This window comes from Acipenser ruthenus, chromosome 10 (assembly GCF_902713425.1).
Source record: "Acipenser ruthenus chromosome 10, fAciRut3.2 maternal haplotype, whole genome shotgun sequence".
NCBI classification, from domain to species: Eukaryota; Metazoa; Chordata; class Actinopteri; order Acipenseriformes; family Acipenseridae; genus Acipenser; species Acipenser ruthenus.
Genome location: NC_081198.1, coordinates 2230789 through 2251701, shown reverse-complemented (window position 1 = coordinate 2251701; position 20913 = coordinate 2230789). Strand labels below are relative to the sequence as shown.

The 20913-nt window shown below is 39.6% G+C and overlaps 1 protein-coding gene across 1 annotated transcript in view; it reads right to left on the bottom strand.

Moving 5' to 3' along the window:
* The window catches only part of LOC117407190 (disabled homolog 1-like), a 164666-nt gene extending 156869 nt beyond the window's left edge, over window positions 1-7797 (bottom strand). The window contains exon 1 of the mRNA XM_059031487.1: window positions 7601-7797. The gene's annotated coding sequence lies outside the window, so the exon portion shown is untranslated. The remainder of the gene's footprint in view (window positions 1-7600) is intronic.
* Between the last annotated feature and the right edge of the window lie 13116 nt (window positions 7798-20913).

Sequence of the window (20913 nt, the reverse complement as noted above, 5' to 3'; positions counted from 1 at the left end):
ATAGCCTGTCAGATAAAAACAGACCCTGAATGGAGGAAAACTATAAGAACTGCACTGTACTGAATATGCTAGCTCTCCTTGCAACCAACAAATAAGACAGATCTCAGTAGCACTTTTATTAAATACTGGCATGTTATTACAGCTTCAGTACCTAGGGGTTACTGCACATGTGGTTAATATCCTATTACACAATATACAACATATTCCACCAACTGCACTCACAAAGTGACAAATGAGGCTTTAAACTAATGCATAATGATTTACAAATGTGCAGTATAATCGCTGTGAGCCAGCGTTTTATTTTTTCTGTCTGAAACGGCGGCGATAGTCATCTGTTTACTAGTGCTGGGAGACTGCATTGATACTTCTGTATAATTATTCATGAAACCTGAATGAGTACCTTGAGTTATTGTATACAAAAGTAAAGAATCAAGTAATCATAGTTGTTAGGCTAAAAAAGGCAAACAACAAAACAGAGTGAATTGCAGAACGAGCAGGGCCCACGTTTAAAATAGCGATTTGCACCAAAAGTAATATGCTTTGATGTAGTAGAGCTTCAAACAGGAATGTGCATTCAATCATATGTACATTTAGCTATATCCATATACCACACTCAATCTGTATGTGTATATATATATATATATATATATATATATATATATATATATATATATATACACATACAGATTGATTAAGGATCCAACTTTGTGTGGTTAATGCAGTATTTATGTTCACGCACTGTGAAAACAGAAAGGGATTCGAAAACATGCTAGAAAATTTCTCCATTTTAAAGGAATCAGCTTTTTCATAGTCTGCCTTTCAGAAAACAGTTGCTTTGTGGAGATAAGAGAAGATTTATTTAAGACTCCACAGTAAACATGCTTGGAAATTGTTGGGCTGTTACATAATCTTACAGATAAAAAAAACCCAATATGAAACAAAATACACAAACAATATCATCTCTCTGACATGCCTACAATATTAATAAGTTTGTATGCAGAATAAGGGCATTGTTTAGAGTGTGCACACATGAGAATACTAACACATCACACTGCTGGCTCTGTGTTTCTGATGGTACACTTTCATGCTGCAAAAAGGGAAAGCCACACTAAAGAGAGCAGTGAGTTACGATCGGACTGTTGATGGATAGGGGAAGACAGCGGCTGCAGAGGGCTGAAACACCAGAAATGCACCATATGAATTTGGACAATAACAAACAGAGAATGCTGGTTGTGAGCAAGCTGGAAGCAACCAGCCCAGAAACCGTCCTAAAAGTGACCATGATGACCGATATTGAACAAGGTATAACACAACAGAACCATGGAGGTATATCATTCTAAATAACAACAGATGGCGCAGGTATTAGATGAATGAAATCCTTTAGATAAATACCTCTGGAACCCCAAGTCAATTATTGTCATACACATATTTTTTATGACTGTCAACTAGAGAAAGCTTTATGTCATGCCTTTGTCACATATTTTATTAATACAGTAATCCTATAGCCTGTTATATTGTTACTAATAATCAGTTACTGTAAACATTCTTCTTTTTTCCTAATTTCTCATTTATTAATAATATTAACATACGTGACGCAAAATTGTAATTATAACGGCTTTGCCTGTATATATCATCATGTATTTTTTATCTTCTATGTATTTTTTATATCTTCTTAAGGTACACAAGGAATTGAGCGGTTGTTCAAACACTTTCTTCTTAAAATACATTTGAGAGCGACTCAAGTATCACGAGGGAACTGATTATTTGGATGACCAGATCCAACCTGTCAGTACATTTTAAACCCTGTTTCGTGCCCCTCATTGCAAAAATAAGAAAGTTAGCATCATTTATATTTGTGGGACACATATGTCCCTTGTACCTTAAAGGGATATACGCAAACACTTGTTGCTATAAACATGTCCAAAATGAAGTTGCTGCAGACACATCCATTCATAATTAATGATAGAGTGTTTCCCCATATTCACACATTCCCTCCTTCCAGATGAGTCAGACCAGTCTATTGCTGGATCCCTGGATCAAAACCAAATTCATTGGATTCCCTTGCAGAATAAACACCCCCTCACAATGAAGGGAAGCCATAGGACACACATACACACAGCAGCAGCACTATCTTGTCTGCTCTCAAAACACCAGGCCTCATCGAAAGAGCTGAATTAAAGTTGCTTTCACATGGCTGAGTATGAAATTGAAAAATCTGATTACTCCACAGAAGCCTTTAAAATGCACTGGAGGACACACTCAGAGGAATCAGGCGCAGCTTTCACAGCACTGCACCGCTTGTGCAACGAGAGCCAAGTTTGCTCTTCGTGTCGGAATCGAAATGAGAAGCAATCACTTGTTTGCCTGTTGGAATAAGTTTGAAAAAAGGAATCAGACATACAAGTGATAAACAGGATCTACTTAAGAAAGTTAGCACTTATTTTTCTATGTACATGGCCATTTTTCTGACATATGGATAATTATTTTTTTTAGGGTTACCGTTATGGAAATCATCTACTTTGGAAACCAAACCAAATGCACCAAAATCACCCACCCCCACCAACATACCCACTCCCTCTGGCTTCAAATGCTGCGTTTATGTATATTTTCAATAAAAATGTTGTATTGCACTTGGGTTTTCTGACAGGGCCTTCCTTACAGACTGCTGGGGCCCTCTGGCTTTTGTGTTTATAATCGTGCAGTGCTATTCTGAGATATATCTGCTTGTCTGTTACCGTGGTTACCTTGTGTCCTGCCTCATTCAAGTCATCATTATGTCACACCTGGTATAAAGCACGCGCAGTCTTGTCTGCTTCTTATAAGCATTCTATTTCTTCTTCCACCTGCAGCTACAGATTGTTTCTGCAAAAAAAAAAGTTCTTCAAATGTGGCTCTAGAGGTACACGTTTCAGTCTGGGAATAGCAAACAGGTCTTAACAGGTAATACACACAGAATACTGAGGTAGAGCTTAGTGCCGGTATTTCAATGCATCACCTGAAGCCAGGTAAGAATCGTTGAATTGCAGCGTATCATTTAGGATCAACAGACTGCAGGAAGCAATATTTCTGTCTGTGCATCTGGAGGAGTGCTTGCTATAGAGCACAGACTTATGAAGTTAACAACTGTGACTGACACAGATCAGGGCAAATGTGAATGAGTCAACTCCCAACCCCTCTGTAAAAACAGTAGCTGAGAAGCTGAATAAATACCAAACCAGATTTAGCTCAACAAAATAGAATCTAAACAAACAGTATTTAAAGAAGGAGCTTGGGGCAGGGCAGCAACTTCTTTTTATGGAATGGAGATTTTCAACCATGTCTGTCCCGCTGGGCCTGTGAAGAATAAGAATGCATCAACAGTTTCTTAAATGTTTACCCATTAAATAAGCCATTGCTTGATTGCACTTAAAAAACTATATTGTACTAGAGATGCAATGTATCTCTTTCGACTGCCTGATTCCGAACACTACTCTGGGTTCAGTGCTTTCTCACGTCAAATACAACAACCATATCTTAAGCGAGGGTGGATCACACAACATACGCTATCTCTAGCTACAACAATCAATTAAGGTCACAAATAGCTGAACCAAATATGTCCCATTCTCCCAGACCTCTACCCATTAGCAGGACGAGCACTTGAACTGTGCTATATGTTCGAAATGCCGCTTAGCTGAGAGCATGGAGACTGAGACAGGGGAAAAAATCAGTGAGACGTCAATGATTAGTCCTCAGGGACAGGCTGCAAGTCACGCTGGGGCTCAAATGTTTTTTTTTTTAATGTAGCGTGTATAATAAGGTTAACTCCAGCTCTTTCCATGTCACATCTGCAAGGGAGCTACGCCTACAACTACTCTCCTTAAGATAGCAAGAATTCCCTCAAGTCAAGGTCAGCGGCATGCACACTATTGCACAATCACAGCACATGAATCACCCAATCACAGCACACGAATCACCCAATCACAGCACACGAATCACCCAATCACAGCACACGAATCACCCAATCACAGCACACAAATCACCCAATCTCAGCACACGAATCACCCAATCACAGCACACGAATCACCCAATCACAGCACACGAATCACCCAATCACAGCACACGAATCACCCAATCACAGCACACGAATCACCCAATCACAGCACACAAATCACCCAATCACAGCACACGAATCACCCAACGAACGTGAAGCACACTTCCAGAGCCTGGCTTGATAGTAACACAGAGTAGTGATATCACAGCCTCCCTGTGATGCATGCTGTTGTTCAATTAGATTAGGCTGGTGATGGCAAACCTCTGCTACCCCATACAGTAAGTTTGCTGTCAGAAACAATGATGTCACATCAAGGCATCCCAGGGTAGAAGGACCTTTAAAGTTCTGCAGCCGTTTTTCTCTTTTTTGCCCTCGATTTTCTCCCCGATTCCGAATGTCCAATTATATTTTTTCCACACACAGCTTAGGAGAACCAAAGGTTCAGTGGGCGTCCTCCGATCCCACGACTGAGCCCGCTTACTCTTCTACACCCAGGAACTCAAAAACGGATGTCAGTGAGCTACCGGTAGGGTCCACTGTAACGTGATGAGGAGAAACAGTCCCTCACAGTTTCGCCTCGGAGCGCCAGCGAAGACAGGCAACTTCACACAGCCAGGACACAAACCTGCGCTCCCCTGGCTGTACGACTCTCCCTGCACCCCATGTGGACGTGCTTTTACCAGGTGAGCCACTCAGTCACTGGATTCCCACTCTTAACAGCAGACCAGAATAAACATTGCCAGTTAGTGTTCTCCAAAAAACAGTTACCATTGTCTAATTACCTTAAATCTTTTATTTGTAATAATTCATTAAAAGCTAGCGTCCTATTGAACAGAACATGCATTATTGATTGGCTTTCTGTAATTCTGGCTCTCTGTTGTATTGCTAAACACAGCTTAAGAACCTAGCCCCCCCCCCCCCCCCTTGATTTTATCTTGCAAAATGTTTTAAATGAAAACAAAACCAAATCCAGACCTTTGCCAAACCCAGCCCACTGGTTAGTTGAGTTTAGTTTTGGTGGGTTTGTATGATTTGGATACGAAAAGCACAAGATTGAGTATGTGTCTGGAACCAAATAAAATGAGTTTCAAATAATCTTAAATTTCACAATTGTACAGGTTCAGGAATAGGTAATACACGAATGAACACAATATTAGACAATTGATAATGTAGATTCTGAACAGAGGAACAGCTGTTAGCTCAGTATGGGTTTTAACACACAAAGAGTGGTGCTCTGTGGTAATACATGTGCCCAGCCCTCAAACAGAGAATTAATAGAATCCAATACACAGTGGGTCCTATTCTCAAAACTTTAAGGACTGTTTTAAGGTACGTTTCAAACATTTTTCTAACTGTTTTAAAGTGTCTCTAAAACAGTTTTAAAAAATGCTTCATGAAAGCTTAAGTCAAAACGTGCTTAAAAACAATCCTTAACAAAACATTCCTTAAAACAGTCTTTAAAGTCCTGTGAATAGGGCCCTGTTTATGCAAATTGATTCATGTTAGTCACTGGCTATGTAATTATTATTATTTATTTATTTCTTAGCTGACACCTTTATCCAGGGCGACTTACAATTCTAAACAGCTCCAGAACTGAATCAACAGATGACAAAGGCCACATGACAAAGGTTTCCAGCCTGAGTCAAAGTCATCAGAGCCCCTCACAGAAGGACCAGGAATGCTGTTGGGTTTGAGCGTGCCCTGATAATGAAGGGTTCTTCTTGATCCCTCAAAAAAGATGATCTAGACATTAATCATGCTGTTCACCTGGGTCCACGGGCATCAGAAGATTTATGAGCAGTAACACTGGACGTCTCAAAAAATGTCAAAGTGGGATGATTGTACATGATAAGCCACGTTGAGTGTGTGTGTAATCATGCAGAGCTCTCCAGAGTGGGTTTCCAAATGTAAGCTGTGTGCAGTATGAAAATATACTTTATATCACTGGGGCGCTTACTGATTAGTATTATTTTTCATATACAATGCACATTTTGTCTTTTTTAATGAAATGGCAAGAATTTACATGATGTAGGTATAAACAGTTGCTACAGTATATGATTAGTTTAATGCCTAAATAAAGTATTTATATGGTATACATATACTATATGTTATACTGTATTGAAAATTCATTTTCAAGATAAAGAGCAAGTTTGCGAAATATACGTACAGTATATGAAAACGAACAAAGTTTACACTGCAGTTCTTGTATAAATTGCTCTGAGACACTCTTAGTTAAAGACGTGAACAAGATAGGCACAATCTAGCCATTCCAATCTGGACAATGAACTCTCAATTCCAATTGTGATGCACTATGACAAGCCCCTATTGTGCTGTATGAAATGCACAGTCAATTGAGCAATATTTCAAAGAGCTGATGCAAAATAGCTGCACAAAAGAACGATACAGACCCGCCACAGATACTTCACATAGTCAGAGCAGCGCTGTCTTTGCGGGACAATTAAATGCAACATCGGAAATCATGTTTGTTCCAAATCCAACCCTATGTAAATCAATCTAGATTCTCATCTGCCTGTCCTGCTTCTCTATACATCTAGTATTCATATTAATATAGCCTTTCTGTAGAATACTTGTGTTGCAATTTGGGAACAAATGTAATATCATCACTATAATATAGAACATAGAATGTATTCCAAGTATATTATGAATTCTAGAATACAGAGGTTGAATTATATAGAATAATCACATAATGGTACAGCTCTGACCTCTCCCAGATCCTTTGCTAGGCTCTGCAGTCAACGTACATTTTATTGAGCTTTCGTCTTTCAACACATTTGCATGCAAAAACCGATGCTTTACAAGCAGATTGCATGCAATCCTTGACTGTTCACCTGTAGATTTGACATTTTAGCATCTTTTATGTAGAACAAGTTGAAGCAGGCACACTATTGTGTCCCAGTTTTTGGAACAGGTCTTTGATATTATTCACCTCACACACACACACACACACACACACACACACACACACATCGCACAACTACGATGAATTACTATTCAATTAGACTTATGTTTACCAATATGCATGTGACAGGTACTTATTATGTTTTTTTTTCAATTAGATGCTTTACAATTGAACAGGAACCCAGCAGTGCAGCAATATGTGTGCAAATGAATCAATTACTAGGAACCATTGAAGAAATAACAGTGGACCACTCACTTTGCACTGAGAGATTATGAACTGCATTCTCGGTTTAGTTAAGCCAGTTTAGTGATCCCATTTTTTCTAAATCGGCAAACGATGCTGCAAATTAAGAGTGGATTACAGAAGCAGGCAGCAGCAGAAGGGCTGTAATTGATGAGCAGTGATTCATAGTGCAGTCCGTGTCACAGTCCCCCTTTTCCTCGCCTTTTGAAAAATCCTCCAAAAAAACAGACTAAACTAATAGCATTGCACCATTGAGATTCAGGTAGCCACAAACCCTTTTACAGTAGCCTAAGGCATTCCCAGGATTTTGTGTGCCAATGACATCAACACACTGCCCCAAACCTCCTCCCCTCCTCAATCGCAGGCACTTCCATGCCTGCAATGAAATTAAAAGAATTACCTCTTACCTTGAGCTAGTGGTGCTACTGTCCCCCTGTCAGCCCCCACACATCCTCCAGTTTGCCCCCTCTTGAAGAATACTCTTCTCTCCTGCCTGGGTTCCCCTTCTGCAGCCTGTAGCTTTTCGGTAGGAGACAGACAGCAGGTAGATCCCCAGTTTACAAGGTGGTATCCGAGAGGGAAAATCCTCGGCCGTTTCACTCCAAGCACACTGAGCACCTCAGTCACAGCGCAAGCAGCAGCAGCAGCAGCAGCAGCAGGCTGCAGGCTACATCTTTCATACCTTATGCATCACTACCACATTCCTCCTAATAGGCGAGCCCCCTCGCTAGTACCCTTGGCAGTGAGGATTTATACAGGCTTAAGGAGAAAACCATGATTTCTAGGGGCTGAAGCTTTCATTATCTGTCTTCCACTAAGCATTTTGTTCCATTGAAAAAATAAAAGAAAAGTAAAATAAGTATAATCCATATGGCATTGGCAATGTGCATATAATGTATTCCAATATAAGGTGCAGATTGGAAATCAAATATGCTGCCATGGGAAATTTATGGACATATGGACTTCCATGTGGGCATACATTCATTGATGTACAACAGCATATCAATATAATGCATTATTGCAATTTGCTGATGTTGCTGATAGGCTGATGTTGAAATAGAAGTGCTTAGTGCACGGCATGATGAGTGAGGGTCTACGGATGATCCGACAGACTGCAGGTTTCCAAATTCCTGCCCCCTTCTTCAGTTCACCTCCTTGCAGAGCACACATAGCCTCTGCTTTTGAACCAATGGGGAGATGGAGATGGAAATGAGACTCTGCTGTCCCTTATGGTGCGTTTAAAGAAAATCAATGGGATGGTTCTCCATAAGAAATCAATACAAATTATACCAGACTCAGCCAGGGCAGTGGGCTTTACATCTTTACCTCCAGCATAGACTAAGTTGTCTGCAATTCACCCAACAATGGAGACTACCTTCTAATGAATACAGCAGAAACTGTGTCAATACTGTGCGTTAAAAACGCCTGGTTTTCCATTAGTTGCTCTGTGTGCAGCAGTGCAGGGAGGGAGCTGCATGCAATGCACATTAACGGGATGTATCTAGGGCTACACAAGCAGCCCTGCAAATTATTATTAAAAAAATTAACTTTTAAAACAGTGGTTTTACTGCCATCAGTTGACTGACAGGGTCGGACACAAATGATGAAAAAAAGGGACAGAAACCATTTTGTATCAATTGTATGAATAGCACCTGATTTAGGGAATGTGATTTGAGGATTGCTTAGCCCATTATTTTGATCTTGAAGAGCCCATTAAAGTAATGGCTCAAGTGTCAGTACTGTCTGATTGAGCTGCACACACACTAGTTCTGATGCACAGGGTCCCTGGGAGATTGCCCGTTCTAATGTATGCAGGGCTAACCTTCAGTCTGGAAAAGCCAAGCCAGTGGCTGTGCTGTTGGAAAGGAATACAACCAAGGGACCACCGCTCAATATTTCTACACATCTCTGTCCAGTTAAAGACCTGGGAACATGTTAAGAAGAATCCCTGAACAATGGAAGGAGATATCAGTAGGCACTGATAGTTGCAACCTGTGGGACCTGAAAAGATCCTATAGGTCCCTGAGCTGTTCTGAAGCTTTAGAATATCTGACACAGTGGCAAGCAGGGTTCTTGATAGAAAGTGTCCAGCATCTATAATGTAGTAACTCTGTAGGACAGACCACCAGGGAAGGTGAAAGGTAGGCACGCGCAAGGAGAAGACTCCAGTTCAGTGAATGTATCAGAACACAGAGGACGAATACAAGCTTGCTGTTAAACAACAGCTATGTGTGTGCTTCTTTACAACCTGAGTCCTTGCTATCCTACAGCATCCCTACTGATTAATCTACCTTTGGGGAACAAACTAAAGTGTTACTGGAGAACTTGGACAAGAAAGGCGTCACCATAGTAAAAGGTCAAGTGATTCCCCAGCTGACTAAGAAAACTGACCACCAGACAGATCTACTTTGAGTAATACATTAAAACAGACGTTATTGCCTCTTGTTTCAATACATGTTGGACAGAACCGCAGCTTTAAAGAGCCAGATCACCCAGTCACCCTCACTGTATCCCTGCTCTATAGATGCAAATTATCACCGCTGGTTTATTTACAGACTCTTGCCTCGCCTCTTTCTTCTGAAAATAAATGGTACCATTTTGCTAGGAGGGAATTATTCAGTGCACAATACTTTTTCATGAATAATTATGAACCCAGACAGCCTTGACTTGGAAATGAGAGCCAGTCCTATATAGATGGCTCGTGTTTTTCATATTACTACATCAGTATAAGAATCTGAAAGGTGCAATAACCGAGGTTAAAAAAAAAGTCTTGCTTTTTATAAGCACGACAATTTACGTTCCTAATTTTGCTGTCAGTCATTTTATTTTCCCAACTGCATTTTTTATTTAACTCAGGGTGAAGCCTTATAACAAAGACAGCATTTCAGTACAGTGAATTTAAAGGTTAGCATCTGCCATGCCGAATAGTAATGCATTGATTCATGTCTAAGGGTCAATGGTGACAGAAAGGTCTAACATACCTATTGAATGACAAGGGTAAATGAAACAGACACTCTGGTAATTTACAGTCCAGTGGTTCCATATCAGTACCAGAATGCAATATTTGTTCAAAAGCCATTGTGTTGCCCCTGGGGTCCCACGGTTGGAATACCTTCAGGAGCGCTCCACAGTTAGGCTTGCTGTGAATCTCACATTGTCCCGTCTACACTGTGCCTAATGCTGGAATTGCTCTAGCTGTTATGCATTTAATTAAACACACAGAAAATGCCCAAAGCAAAGTGTCAGAGCATTGGGCACTTTGATTTGGGCATGACTGAAGTGTTCCCCTCTCAAGCTCTTACCACTCTCAATTCCATTGTCCTGAGACTTCAGGCTGTCTGGTTGGGTGTTTTGTGGTGCCAGTCGCTGTGGTTTTAAAACCTGGAATATCCTTAAATCCTTTAGAGTGAATTTTGAGGTTGTTTAAATGCTTTCTTTGCGTTCAATCACAAGAAACCTTTTTCTGATCTTTCAAGGGCTGCAAATGCTGCATTATGCAGAACATTTTGGTGCACACAAACTAACAAAACGTATAAAATAGGGAGGTCGGTATCGCTTGAAAGCAGGGTTTGCATGCAAATAAAATGTATATCCGGTTCTAACCTATGTTAAAGAAAGACGGTTTGCATGTTTTAATCTGCTACTCTTCCAGTCCCAGTGAAATAGGATCCAAACACTTAACCTCTTCTTTTCTGTTGTTAACCAACCCGTTGCTTCCCCTATTGACTGACATGCTTATACCCTAAATGAAATGATCACGGAATTGCAACATTAAGAGTCTGCTTTAATGTAACACTGAACTAAACTAAACCTGAGAGTGTTATTTAATCTGTTGTGGTAGCAGATATTATTTCAAATGAAAATGCATGTTTGTTATAACATGTGCTTCTTTTAGAACCGCACACGTGAGACCTACACAGCAAATGAAAGTGCACAACAGCAAATTATTTAATAAGCTTAATAAACCCTTTAAGGTATATTAAGGTGATTTCTCTATCTTTTTAAACCCTTTAAGGTATGTTAAGGTGATTTCTCTATCTTTTTTTCAAATTAATTTTTGTTACTGTGTATTTATAAAAATCACTCATTAGAACAACATGCTAGGATTGCAATCCCAATTACACTGCACTACGGTAAGACTAGTGGGATTAATAATAAGCTTGGAGTGAGAAATAAAAGCCAGGCTATAAATGAATAACAGAAGCACAGTTTAGTAAATATTTGCAAGCGCTAATTAGAAAGATGAATATTTGCAAAGCAAGCATAAAGACTACGAAACCATTTCTTCCTATTAGGTGAAAAGAAAGAGGCAGCACTGAAATGGCTTGATGGTTAAAGCAAACACTGTATGTCATTTTAACCGTAATGGTGTTTCAGTTGTGCAGATAATTATTGCTGTACAGTACATGTCTCACCTAATGGCATAGTACAGAAAGACTAACATTAGCCTTTACTGCCTGTAATTAAATTGTTGTATTTAGCTTTGCTGAATGCCTCCCTAGCATTGTGTGTTTTCCCCTAAAGTCTTTATCTTTTGAATCAACTGCAGGTTAATATGATTTTAAATGCATATTCTTTTATTAGATAATGCTTTAGCCAAGATCAATTATTGAGCTATATTGGTCTCCCAGTTCGCTGCAAGAACATCCACAATAAAAAAGACTCTCAGATAGTAAGACATAGCTGACAACCTCCCCCTTTTGCCAGTGATATCAGTAACAACTACTCAAAACATCCGTACTGTCGAACGAAGAGCAGCGCATAGCAGAGTAAGAAAAAAACACTTTGAACAAATGTGCCATTCTTACATCCACTGGTTGTTAAGATGACTGTGTTATTTCGAATGGAAACTGCCTTCCCCAACATGCAGCAGCTGTAATCGCTTACCTACAGGCAATCACAAACCTAACATTTAATTTGAAGGAAAACTGTGAAGATGAAATCCTACATTTAATAAGCAGGATTAAAATGAGATACTCAGCACTGATTTGTCTCTCTGTAATGGTTGATTATGTGTCCTGTACTGTGCACAGACATTATGGGGTATCATTTTCTCTCAGATCCAAGCTCTATATAAATTTAAACCTCTAATGAACAGGAGAGAGAGAGAGAGAGAGAGAGAGAGAGAGAGAGAGAGAGAGAGAGAGAGAGAGAGAGAGAGAGAGAGAGAGAGAGAGAGATCTAATAGTGGAAGCTACTGGCTACAGCTGTTTTCATTACAGTAAATGAGAATTTGAAACAGTAATTGTAGAAAGCAGACCCGTTATTAATGCTAAACGCAACTGTATCCTCTGAACAGTACAGAATAATAGGTCATTATGTTACAAACAATAGGCCATTTATTTTGCACAACCTAAGAGTGAAGCACAGGATTCTATTCCCTTTGTGATTCTGTGCTTCCGGGAGGCTCTGTGGTCACTTGTCATTATATTTAATGCTTGCAGTCTCAATATAGTCTTCAATGGTGTATTATGTGTGTATGTCAATTTCAGACTGATTCAGAACATGAGTTCTCTAGGAAGATGTCTGCAATACAGTTTAAATGATACGTAATGTAACATAATCATAAAAGTTCTCCAGGATCACATTACACCTCCAGCTGCTTCCTTGAAAACCTGTAATGAAATGCATGTAGTATCTACACATGGTAACCCAAAAGGGTTTGTTGAAATACATATATATTCTGCTACAGTGAGTTATTTTACAATTGTCCAGCAGGTAGCGACGGTGTATATAGGAGGTTGTGTGGTCCAGTGGTTAAAGAAAAGGGCTTGTAACTAGGAGATCCCCGGTTCAAATCCCACCTCAGCCACTGACTCACTGTGTGACCCTGAGCAAGTCACTTAACCTCCTTGTGCTCCGTCTTTCGGGTGAGACGTATTTGTAAGTGACTCTGCAGCTGATGCATAGTTCACACACCCTAGGCACTGTAAGTCGCCTTGGATAAAGGCGTCTGCTAAATAAACAACTAACAAATAATAATATAGTTATGGTTACTTCTGCGCACAACCACCAAGAAGGAAGAAGGTTATATTTGTATTAAAAACAAAAAAGAAACAATAATTACTAGAACACTTATTTCTTCAAACACATTGTTTCAACAATTCCCTAAGGCGCATCTTCTCCAAGAATATTTAGATGCTATAACAAAAATTAAATTATTAAATATGTCAATATTAGTTATTTACCAAATAATCTTGTCTTTTTACCCTGAAATAGATGCTTATTTCAGAAAATATTGCTCAGAATTCATCACAAAGAACATTTTTAAAAAGTTAAAACAACAAGAAATCCCAGTTATCTTTTGTTTTGCTCAGAAATACCCTCCTCTATTCCTTTCTGTCTCCACCTACATCATTTAAACCATTTCTCTCTCCACCACCCTCTCTCTCTTTCTCCCTCCCTTTCTCCCCTGTCCTCTACCTCTCTCTCTCTCTCACTATTTCTCCCTTCCTTTCTCCCCATCCTCTACCTCTCTCTGCTCCACTCTCTCTCACTCTCTCACTCTTTCACCCTCCCTTTCTCCTCATCTACCACCCTCTCTCTCTTTCTCCCTCCCTTTCTCCCCTGTCCTCTACCTCTCTCTCTCTCTCACTATTTCTCCCTTCCTTTCTCCCCATCCTCTACCTCTCTCTGCTCCACTCTCTCTCACTCTCTCACTCTTTCACCCTCCCTTTCTCCTCATCTACCTCCCTCTCACTCTTTCTCCCTCCCTTTCTCAAGTGGAAAAGCAACATAGTGCATTCTGGGAGTCTCTTCTACATTCCACATGTGTTCACCCACGTCAGCGGGGACAGGCTCATGATTTGACACCCACGCACGTGACAGCAGGGCCAGCAGACCTTTAAAGAAAGAGCAATATTTGCATTTCTCTCTTGCAAATATTCTACCAGCATGTAGCTGGTTATACTAAAGTCAAACACACACACACACACTATACTATACAAAGGATAATAAATACTATTATTTTAATGAGAAAATTCTATTAAATTCAACTATCTACAGTATGACATGGAAGTTTGTTTACAGATAATTCTTAATAAAGTGGACCAAGCTCAGGCCTCAGACCTTCCCATCTCTCTCTCTCTCTCTCTCTCTCTCTCTCTCTCTCTCTCTCTCTCTCTCTCTCTCTCTCTCTCTCTCTCTCTCTCTCTCTCTCTCTCTCTCTCTCTCTCCTACAAACAGAACACGAGATAGAACCGATTGTATATGTTTAAGTTACCTTGTGAAGTAAAAAACACAAATAATAAAAATTAAAACATGCATCGGCAGCATCGTTACATTGGGATGCGTTCAAATCAAACAGAGTTGACATATGTCTAAATACGTTAACACTGTGAGAATTAATATTAATAAAATCAACTTGTAGCCCTAACATAACTACCTCACCACAGTAATCAACACCTTGGGCTGCACAGGTATTGGATTTCCATTATTATTGTTAAGGCTGCTGTGGTTAGGCTTTTGGGTGTACAGTTGATTCACTGCTTAGTACTTCTGACCATCCAATTATTAATGCTTACATGTAATTACAAACAATGAAGTAGAGAGACTGATGCAAGTGGAATGACCTGTAATAGTAGAATCATAATCTTGGATTCTTGTTTCTGGAGTTCCAGTGAGAGCACATACAGTATTCCTGTCATGTAGCACCAGCTTCAGAACTCTTTATTCCATTCTACTGTAGCTGCTGCTTACTCTATACAAATCTTGCCAGGAAGTGATATGCAAATGACAAGCAAGTTGACAAAACCTGTGTGTACAGTCAATAGTTCAGCATGATAAAAAGCACTTCAGGAAGATTGCAACACAAAGAGGGATGGAAACTGCATACACATACGGGGAGCCTGGAAAGGACGAGGATTCAGCAAAAATGCCAATATATTATCAGGGGAGATATATCAAATAAAGTGTGCTGTTAAAAATGTAACAAAAAGATACCGGACAGACATTGACAGAACAAAGAGATGTATGTGATCATTGCACTGATAGCATAATGGTGAATATAATATGAAGAGAAAGTAAGTGCTGAAGTAGTTAAGCAACATTCTCAGAAATACAACCTGTCTGATTAAAGACAATAGTTACACTTTGTATTTGCAAATTATTTGTTTCTAGACACGAAGCAGATAGATGTAAGTCCATTTATAATTTAGATTAAGATATTTAATGAATGGTTCTGTTTTGCACATAAACGTTGATTAAAGCAGTTTCATTGCTGCCTGGTGCAATATTTCAATTGAGCTTCTTGATTTCTTTGGATGGCAAGACACTAATAGAATTGCAGCTGGAGGTATTTCTCTGGGGTTTGTCATTCATTTTTCTCCACTACACACACACACAATTGCCAGGGACCTTTGCCAATAAAAGCAGGAAAATGTGAGGCTGGGTGGTGCCCGCAAGGGGCTATTTCACTTGCCTCTTGTGTATTTCACCGTTCAAATCCAGTGACATTAGACAGAACAGAACTGGCTCCAAACATGCCAGTGTAATTCCCTGTGGGCAGCTTGAACCCATGATGACTGGTTCCAAAATGTGCCAGTGCAATTCCCTTTGAAATTCTCTTTGAATTCCCATGAAAAAATCTACACCTTTTTGCTAATTACAATGTATTTACAGTTTATGTGATTGTGTATTAGTTTACAATGTCATTACTATGTAACAACATGTGCGATTACAGTATAATTACATGGTAATTAGAGGTACTTCATGAGACCAAAAACCCATTTCCAACCAGTGCAATGTTAATCTCAGGATCTTCCTGTCTCTGTTAGGGACTCAACACACATTTACATTGGAACCTTTTGTATTATACTGACTGATTAAATATTTTATCACCTAATTAATGGAAAGACGTGACCTTGTGTAAGCAAACAGCAGTTCAAGACACTGTTGAATGGGGATATCATTATTGAGCCCCTGGGTGCAAACATTTACACACAGTTTAAAATGTGCCACAGGAGCTGCCTTTCTATCACACCAATGATTCTTAGCGCATTTTATGGAGTTTTTTTTTAAATCAAAGTCTAAATTAAGATTCACAAAAGAAAAATCTCGGTTTCTCAAAACTAAATCTCGTATTTGCCACAATTCTCATTGTCTCTGGGGAAATCGCTGCTGTTTGTTCGGAACAAGAGGGGTCACCGTGAGGATAATGAACACTGTGTCCTTGCAAACAAATTAGTTCAACAGTTATCACTGATACTGGTGACTTAACCTTTCAGCTAGTACAGTATTTACATTGACTCGCAATCTACCTTATTTTCTAATAGTTCCTACTGTATTTGGTGCATCCTGTAGCAAGGCACATTGGGAACACTTTACAGTCTTCCCATGCTGTGAGCATTGTGTCAAACAAGTACTGTCTCTCACCTCTGTTTCATCTTTCCTTTCAATGTTAAAAATACCTTGCACACAAAAAATGTCTTGACTTCTTTAGAAAATAAAGGGATCATTTTATGCACCAAGTGCCATATCTTTTTTTAATCAGATTCAGTAAAACTGTCCTCCTCCTGTGTTTCTGCAGTGTTGACACACACACACATCACAGCAATGTGTCTCTCCCACTCCTCCTGTGTTTCTGCAGTGTTGACACACACACACATCACAGCAATGTGTCTCTCCTACTCCTCCTGTGTTTCTGTAGTGTTGACACACACACACATCACAGCAATGTGTCTCTCCCACTCCTCCTGTGTTTCTGCAGTGTTGACACACACACACATCACAGCAATGTGTCTCTCCTACTCCTCCTGTGTTTCTGCAGTGTTGACACACACATCACAGCAATGTGTCTATCCTACTCCTCCTGTGTTTCTGCAGTGTTGACACACACATCACAGCAATGTGTCTCTCCTACTCCTCCTGTGTTTCTGCAGTGTTGACACACACATCACAGCAATGTGTCTCTCCTACTCCTCCTTGTATCTGAACACAGACCTTCTGTATGAGCGGATCGTTCATGTTCATTTTCCTTTTGAAACTGTTTCTTCTGCACTGAGCCCCTTGAAGCTCTCCCACTTCATCGCTTGATTTATCAGCTGTATCTGAGTCTCACTGGCTGCAAAGCTATGGAAGCCTGGTCTCTAGATTTCTGAGATTCTTTTGGGTTATTCCAGCTCGAATGGACCGAAATGGATCCCTTTTCAGGGAATGACTGGCGCCAGATTATTGTTTTGTTGATATTGTTGGAAGGCCCTTGAAACAAGATTTTTTTTTTATTATTTTTTTTTTCATACTTTTTTTTGGAAGGATCACACCAAATTATCACAATCTGTGGCAAAGTGGATAACAGTGTGCAGGTGCAGGGTGATCAATAAACAGACAGACAATGATAATCCAGGTGCAATGGTGTTTTATTTTGTAATCCAATTGCCTGATGGCAAAACAGCAGTAAATATTAACAATGTTAACAGGCAATACAGTGGCGTGTATTGCTCTGTTTTAATCCACGGGTTGGTCCCGAAATAATTATAGTCCCGTTCTTTTTCACCCACACGTAACACAGACACAAACACAAACTCTAAGTGGCCACTTTGTAGCACTACTTTTCTGCAGTCAAAGCTTAACAGAGAAAAATGAAAGCATGAAGAATGCGCTGATCAGACTTTAAATTAGTGCTGTCCGAACCGATTATTGTGAGCAGGCTTCCCACAGGTGCAGGTCATTACTGTTGATTGAGCTCATTCAAGAAGGTTTAAAGCAGTGCTGCACAAACAGATTTTTAATATACATATATATATATATATATATATATATATATATATATATATATATATATATCCTTATCATATTTAAAAAGTCTTTCTGAATCCTGTTGTTTTTTTTGTTTTTTTTAAATTAGACCCTTGCCGGGCAGCTCTAAAACTGCTTCTGCCTTTAGAGGCGTGAATAGATGAATAGAGGTTAGGTTTGGATAAACGTGAAGCATAATGAGATGGATAGAGAATAAGCAGATAACTATACCTAAGAGGCAGAATGTCACTGAACAGTTCAACATGTATTTGTATTTCATCCAGAACTGGACTGCAAAGAGATATTTCAAAGTTCACACAAGCACGGCTTTGGGGGAAAGCAATAAGCTAACTGAACTGGGGGAAAGCGATAAGCTAACTGAACTGGGGGAAAGCAATAAGCTAACTGAACTGGGGGAAAGCGATAAGCTAACTGAACTGGGGGAAAGCGATAAGCTAACTGAACTGGGGGAAAGCGATAAGCTAACTGAACTGGGGGGAAGCGATAAGCTAACTGAACTGGGGGAAGCGATAAGCTAACTGAACTGGATGGCATACCAGAGAAATAGCAAGAGGGAGTGGAGGAACAACATAGTCACGAGTCCTGGGGTACGGAGTAGCCAAGTGCTTTCAGTCTATCCATCTACCGATATGTGTTGCTGCCTGCATGTTTACAGTAGGGGGAAGAGGAGAGGAGGGGGACCCTTGGTACGCAGCTACAAAGTTGATCCGCAGGCAGTCGCCACATTTTGAACAAATAACAAGCTTGTACTGTAAGCGCTCAGCAGCTTCTTATCAGGCGTTTACTTTGTTGATGGCTAGAGAGCAGCGCAATATCCTCTGATGCTTGGTCAATACAAAACTAGTTTTCAAGTCAAATGGCAGCCTACATTATTGCACACATCAACAGTGTAGAGCCTGCAACAGATTGGCTTGACTGCGGGCACAGGTCAAAAGACAATGCTAAGCTGCGGCACAGTCCCTTTGGGGTTTCAAGTTACCAAGGGCTGAATTCCATTTTATGCCAAATCAATCTGTTTTTTTTTCCTTTTCTGTTGTTTTGCTGCAGACATTTAGCTTACATTCATTATTTTATCAGTGTGCTCACTCTCCCAGTTGAGGAGTTATTAGTTGCTGCCATATCCCTGCTACAGTTTCTAGCTGGTGAATGAGATATTCAGATAGAGTGAGATATTCAGTAGAGTGTATAAAAGGGAATAATTACAGAGCTTATTAAAGCTGCATGTTTGTTGATGGCAAATCTACATCAAAGTCAACAGTTGTCTCTTGTACTTTAAGGAAAACCATTTCATGCATGAAATGTATTAAATTTGGTTTAATTTAATAGCTTGAATGTAAAATATGTGGCAATGTTTCTATAAATATAATGTAATATAGGGAACAGCAGAGGGAAGTGAGACACGTTTTCTGAAATCCCTACCAAACTGAAATATTTTCCCCTAATGACAATTTAATAGAAGTTGATTAGTCTGCAAGTAAATCCATCCATGTTAATACAATGGTAAAACCGTACCTATGTAATTACATCCTGCCAACTTCCCAACGTTTCGCTATGTTTAACATACCTTTGTCAAGGGAAGGTGTGCTTGAAAACAAACAGTGGAGGTGCTTATAGGCTTTTGATGCCATGGCAACATCACTCACTTATCTATTCAAATATATATATATATATATATATATATATATATATATATATATATATATATATATATATATATATATACAGTAGTTTATATAAACAGTAGAACTGCTCAAGTTCATGCAGAGTATAGTGCTAATGTATTGTTAATGCATAGCACTGGGTCTTGCTTCCCCTGCCCTGCCACCAGCAACGCTTCCCTCTTCATCTCAGACTGCGGCATGCCTGTCAGCTCCATTCATCTGCAGCAAGGCAGTCTTACACTCCTGTTATGCATAACACGTTACAATGTATGCAATGACCTCTATGCACCATAATACAAATCTTAGTATTTATTAGTGATTTGAAAATGGCCTCATAGAGTTAAAATCAAGCGTTGCAGCATCTACAGTATTAGAAGAGACGTTTAAGAATGAAATTGAAAACAAATAAAAAGATCATCTTCCCATGATTAGGAGTAAGGTTTTGTGGAGGCCGCCTCATTCTTACTTGATAATCGATACCTCATGATTTATTAGAGGACGGTTTGCTGCATCACCTTCTTCAATTTATCTTTGACAATTGCTCAGTGTAATGAGGTACTCAATATAGCATCCCCAGACAAATGTACGCAGACACTGGCTCCCAGAAGTAGTTGTGCCAGTGTGCTCTAGTCTGTATGAATATCAGTGAGCTCTGCATGAACATCAGTGTGCTCTGTATGAATATCGGTGTGCTCTGTATGAATATCAGAGTGCTCTGTATGAATATCAGTGTGCTCTGTATGAATATCAGTGTGCTCTGCATGAACATCAGTGTGCTCTGTATGAACATCAGTGTGCTCTGTATGAACATCAGTGTGCTCTGTATGAATATCAGTGTGCTCTGTATGAATAATGGTGTGCTCTGTATGAATATCAGTGTGCTCTGTATGAATATCGCCAGTGTTTTCTGAAGTACACGTCAGTTCTTATGCATGGAAAGTTCTGTACTTGACCCTCAAAGTCTTTTTGCAGAATTTCTTCAGAACCAATTATGAGATACCTCTGACATGAGGGTCAGATTGTACAATCTGTTCAATGCAAAAAAAAAAAAAAGATATGGCCGCTTACGATATCTCTGACATGTGGGTTTTAAACAGATTTCATAGACTCAGAAAATGCTGTTGATTCACAGTTTTTCTTAAGGGGATATTTTATAATACGATCTAGATGTTTCCTATCTACTGCTTCTTCTTAGATCGTTATTTACCAGGCCTCTGTTCTTTTCAATCACAGGGTAGAGCTTGTATGGGGGAGGATAGCAAATGAACTCTAGGAGGCATTCGGGTTGTGGTATGCAGAGTGGA